The sequence below is a fragment of the Arachis stenosperma genome, chromosome 5 (assembly GCF_014773155.1).
Source record: "Arachis stenosperma cultivar V10309 chromosome 5, arast.V10309.gnm1.PFL2, whole genome shotgun sequence".
Lineage (NCBI taxonomy): Eukaryota > Viridiplantae > Streptophyta > Magnoliopsida > Fabales > Fabaceae > Arachis > Arachis stenosperma.
The window spans coordinates 124998219-125004218 of NC_080381.1; positions in this window are offsets into that span (position 1 = coordinate 124998219).

The following is a 6000-nucleotide window of genomic DNA, read 5'->3' on the forward strand; positions in this document are numbered from 1 at the left end:
GCATTATTTATGCGTAAAGATTATTTTTTTTTCTCACGGTAAACTAATATATGAAAAAAATAACAAAAAAATAAATTTATAAAATTATAAAATTTAAACTTAATAAGATAAAATTACAATTCATTCATATTTAGATTTTTAAAAAATGCAAGATGTTATATTTATTAATTTGATTGACAATTATTAGCTTAGATATCTTTTATGTATAAAAGTATTTTGAAATTCTCTATGACAGAAACTCCAACTAGCAGCAATAGGCGCTAAACTTAGTATACCTTGACTAGGGACAAAGCTAGATAAAATATTAGAGAGGAGTCAAAATAAGACTAAAATAATAAATTTTAAAGAAACAAAACTAAAATTTGTATATAATTTATATGAAAAAAATTAAAATTTAAGAGATCATTGTTCCCTTTTGTCACCATGAAGCTCTATCCCTGATCTTGACTGAATACAATTATAATTTTAGGACCATATAAAATGAAAAATATTAAAATAGTACGTGTCTAATTTATATCCACAAAATTCTCAAAACACGTTTATATCAGAATTCACAAAAAAAAAAACTTAAGTGTAATTTTTGTCTATCGTTATGATTTGTCTAGATTAGATAACTTTCGCTTATTTTTTATTAAAATATAAAAATTCGAACATTTGATATTTATAATTCACTTTGTTGTCCTCTCATTTTTTTTTATAGATACAGGCCTTGATCCTAATTCAATTCCATAATTTTGCTCTAGTGTTGTTTGAGTTAGTGAGCCTATATTGATCTAGGGTATGATATTTGTGTATATCCCTTGAAATTTTTTAAATATGTTAAAGTGCTTTATATGACATACGTAAATGAGATAAGACAGTGCAAGTGACACGTGTATATTTTGTTTACAATGTAAACGAGATAGGATTGGGTGAGGCCTATATATAGATGTCATTCATAGCGACTTTTTGGGTCCCATTTCTAATTTTTCCACCACTTTCTCATCTCTCCTATCCTTTTCTGACCATATTATTGAGTAAGACGAAGATGGTGCGCGCAAATGCACGTGATCCGAACAACAATCGACTGAACGCGACATGGCACATCCTGCATCTGAAAAATAATAGAACATGTATGGAATGAGAACTCGGGGTTCTCAGTATGGTAAAGGTGCCCATATAGATAATAAATAATCTCCTAGAAAGTGAGAGGCATTCCAAAACTCCAACAGCCCATATCAAAATCCTAGAGTTCTCTCTATTATCCAGATTATGGTAAATATATCTAAGGATTCTAATTTAACCCTTCGTCTTCCATTCTCTGCAAACATTCCAATCTCTAGTTGGAAGAACCCTCAGCGTCTCATCCATACGCCTGAGGGATCTATAAAAAACAAACACATACAAGACAAACAAAGAAAACACATATATGGATAGCAGATATAAGAAATAGATCAAGCAGCAGTTAATTACAGTTAAGCATATACGCAAGCCAAAACGAATCCATACTCAAACAAAATACACGAGTGCATATGATGCATGTCTGCCCTATGCCCGATGAGCTCATTTGTCGGTTATACTGTAAGACTCTGGAATTTTAAAAAAATTTAATAATAAATTTATTTATGATTTAATATATTTAATTAAGATTATATTTTAAGAGGTTTTATATATAAAATTAAGCAATTTTTTATTTATGATTTAAAACTTTAGTAATTGAATAATAATACGAATTTTATAGGCTTGAAGTTGAATAATTAAATTTTTAACTTTATTTTATGATTATAAAAAAATTAATTTTTATTATCTCTAATTATTGAATTGGAATATTTATTTGAAAATAAATTTTAAGTCGATAATGAAATAGTATTTTTGTAGATATTATTATTGGATTAAATTTAGTTTTTAATTAATACTTTACATATACCCTAATTCTCAAATCAAAACCCTAAATCTCCAAAACATGACCCTAATCCTAATATTTACTAACAGCTACCGCCTCACCCACCGCCCTCCCCTTCCCAGATACACACACACACAACTCATAAACACCAACACACACACAGTAGAGAGATGAGAGAGCACGCAGAAGAGATCCGAGATAGGGAGGGTATCGTGCCCCACCAACCATCGTCGCCCCACCAGCCATCGTCGCGCCACCTCCGTCGCGCATCACCACCGATCACTGTTGCCAGCCACCATTGGAAACGGAACCGCGGAGAGAGGGCTGTCAAGACGCGAAGAGAGAGAGAGTATGTGGGAAGAGGAAAGCCGTTCATGTCCCGTCGCTGCGGCTGGAGGGAGGCTATTCGCGTCTAGCTCGCCGCGGTCATTGCATTGCCGTCATCGCGTGCCGCCGTCGAGCTCGAAGCTGCCACCATCACACGAAGCAAAGAGAGTGAGAGATGCGATGGAGGGGTGAGGGAGGAGTTGCCATCGCTGCTGACCCGCCGTGGAGCTCCATCGCCGTCAGATCCATCTCCATTTCTTCTGCCATGGCCGCCTCCCTTCGAAGTGCTGCCGTGGTGGTGATCGCGCCTCTGGTTGTCGAGAAGCGTCGTCGGGGATTGCCGTTAGAGCAGTGGTTACTCTGTTCTTGGTTTCTTTCTTAGTACAGTAAGTCTTTTTGCTCTGAAAATCCCTCTTTGTAGTTGTTCTACTATAGATTATTGAGTTTTATATGATGTTAATGTCTTAGGGTTGAGTTATGGTTCGTGTGTGTCGTGCTTAGAAGCTGTGATTGCTGTAGGGATGGTCGGATTTGACGCCGCCGCCGAAAAATCAAAGTTTTACGGGTTTTGTCGCATAGTTAAGTCGCGATCAAGCTAAGAACGCTTTTCTTAAACTTATTTTACTTTCAAGAGTTGTTACAAGTCGATACTAATGCGAAAAGTATATTTTTGTGATTTCGTAAGTTTTATGGATTGAATTGAGTTGTTTTGGATGAATGAAATTGTTTGATTGATTGATTGATTAATCGATTGAAAAAGTTGAATGTCCTGAAATAGTTGGCTGATGTTGTTGAATTGATTTTTCATGAATTACTGGAAGAGGTTTAATGTTAGAATTAAGTTCAATTTTAGAAACGAGTTGATTTTAGAAAAGATTCAAAACTAGAATTGGTTTGGTTTGGAAGAGATTTAATATTTAAAAAGGTGTTTGATATCGGAATTTGGTTTGATTTTGGAAAGGATTTGATATTTGAAAACGGTTTGATTAATGAAAAGTATTTGATATTTGGAGCTGGTTGAGAACGGGTTGGAAAATGTGGTTTTGATAGGACCCATAAAGGTGATATAGTCTAAATTTTAGAGGAGATGCTTTCCAATTTTTTATAAAAATTGTAGTCTTCATTTAAAGTGGTTATTTAGAAAGATTGAGATTTAAGAATTATATGACTTGTTTCTGAGTTATTAAGAAAAAGATTATGTTTTGAGTTTAAATTATTAATGAACGGAATGGGAGGAATAATGATGATTGAATTTGAATAAAGGATTAAAAGCATGATTTTTGAATTGAATGATATTAAAAATGGATTTGAAATATAATTGAATTTGATTAAGAGTTGAGATTTCGGGTAAGAGGCAGTGGCATTGTCAACTTGCTCCGAGAAAGAGACGAGAAAAAAGAATAAAGAAAATTGAGTTTGATTATGAAATTGAATAAATATGATAAATGAGACGTGGTTAAACATGACTGATGACAAGTCTGTATTTTCTCTCTAGTTATAAGGGTGACAGTGCACATATTCCCTCTAAAATAAATTGAATTTGATTATGAGTTGAGACCCTGGGTAAGAGATAGTGGCATTGTCCATTTGCTCTGGAAAAGATATGAGGAAGAAGAGTGAAGAAAACTAAGTTTGATTATGAAATTGAATAAATATGATAAATGAGACATGATTGAAGATGACTGATAATAAATATGTCTGTCTTTTCTCTCTGGTTGTAAGGGTGACTGGCTACCTATTCCCTCTAATGGTGGCAAGGCACAAAATTCCTCTAATAGTGACAGGGCACATAATCCCTCTAAAGGTGATAGGGCACGTATTCCCTCTAATGGTATTAATGTGCAACAGAGAAACAGTGTCCGGATTAGCTACCGGATATGTCAAGTTTAGCTATATAACCGATAAATGAGCTTATTAACCATAGGGTAGACATGCATCATATGCATTTGCATACTTTGTTGGAGTTTGAATTTGTTTTGGTTTGTCTAATTGTTTAACTGTTATTAACTGCTATCTGAGCTACTTGCTGTAACTGTTATCTATACCTATGTTTTCCTTGTCTGTATTTCCTGTGTTTGCTCTGGTGTGATACTTTTGAGATTGAGTTTTGGTACTGAATTATTGATAAGTGCTGATTGATTACGTGAATGGGCATGAGGCCATGACTGGTTCCTGATTGAGGTTTAGTTAAGTATGAAAAATCAAGCTAGTTCAGCATAGATTTAATGAACCTATGATTGGAACAGGTTGGTCATTCATAAAGTCTAGGAAACTTTTTAAGATTTTTCTTATACGAAAAGAAAGGTTTTGGATTTGCATAGTTAACTGATTTCTTTTAGAAAGGTTTTGAATTTTAGGATGGTTAAACCATTGGTCTCCAAAAGATTCATATGACAACGATAATCACTAAGCTTGAAAATATTTTTCTCTTTAAATATCTTCTTATGACAATTTTGAAGCTCCGTGATGAGACCGTGTGGTTAGGTTCTCATCCTCTACAGCTTTATCTTTTCAAAAAATGGATGAAAAAGCTTTCGAAGAGTTTTATTTCGTTTTGTTTATACGATATTTTAGTTTAGATAGTATTCTTCCCTCGCCATTAACATTATATTGTTGTAAGAGGGATATGAATCCTGTTTTTTAATGAAATGCATGTATGTATATTTGTAAGTACTTGTATAAGAATTCCGGTGTATGAATATATTATATGAGTAATGTGATTGAGTTCTGGTTATATATGCATGTTTGTTTTTTTTTAAGTATTTCCTGTTTCTCAAAGAAACCAGCGATATGGTTTCGAGTAAAAGGCTCATATTTCATTATTAAGCATATGAAGTCATCGTAAATACTTCTTGCTATCAGAGTGGCGCAGGCGGAAGCGTGACATTCTGATAGTAATAGTGTTACATATACAGCCAAATCCAGCATGTCCAGTAGCGAACCCTGACAGGAACACCACAAGACGGAGCAAGTGGGATAAAACCACAACCCTTGCATCTTATCCGCATAACCCGAAGCAAGGGGACAACCTCAACCCTTGCCTCTTTCCCGGGCGGTGTTACAATTCTCGACCTGGAGCAAGTGTGACGAAACTCAATCCTTGCATCTTACCTGACGTCTCGAACCTTTACCCAGAGCAAGTGGACTACGCTACCGCATGTTACTCGGTGTTTTAAACCTTTACCCAGAGCAAGTGGACTACACACTGCATCTTACCCGGTATTTCAAACCTATACCTGGAGCAAGTGGAAAATGCCAATGCATCTTACCCGGTGGTATATCTCAATTAGATTCAATTCATTCAAAATCACAATTAAGATCAATCCTCATTATCCATCATTCTCACAGCCAACCTCGTCATCCTCAATTTTTCAATCATCATCATCCCTCGTTAGCACACTCATCCTCATCTCACCTCTCATCTAACAATATTGGTTCATCATTAACTCAATTTTCCACTCCATATTTTTTCTCAATATCAAACTAACTTCCCTAATGTGTCCACCATTATTCCGAAAACTAAAAACTAGCTATCGGACCTTAAATAGGGGTTATAGAGGTTTGGAAAGTTAAAGGAAGGGTTAAAAACTACAAAATATAACATTTGCAAAATAGGATTGTCATGCGTACGCATGCTACTCGCGTACACATGAGTTCAAAGTTAAAAAAGTTGTGTACGCGAGAATTTTGCGCAGAGGTGTTGGCTAGCGTACGCAAGACACCCGCCACGTACGCAAGATTTCAAAAATTTTCATTCTAGCGTACACATGCCCTTCGCGTACGCGAGAGTA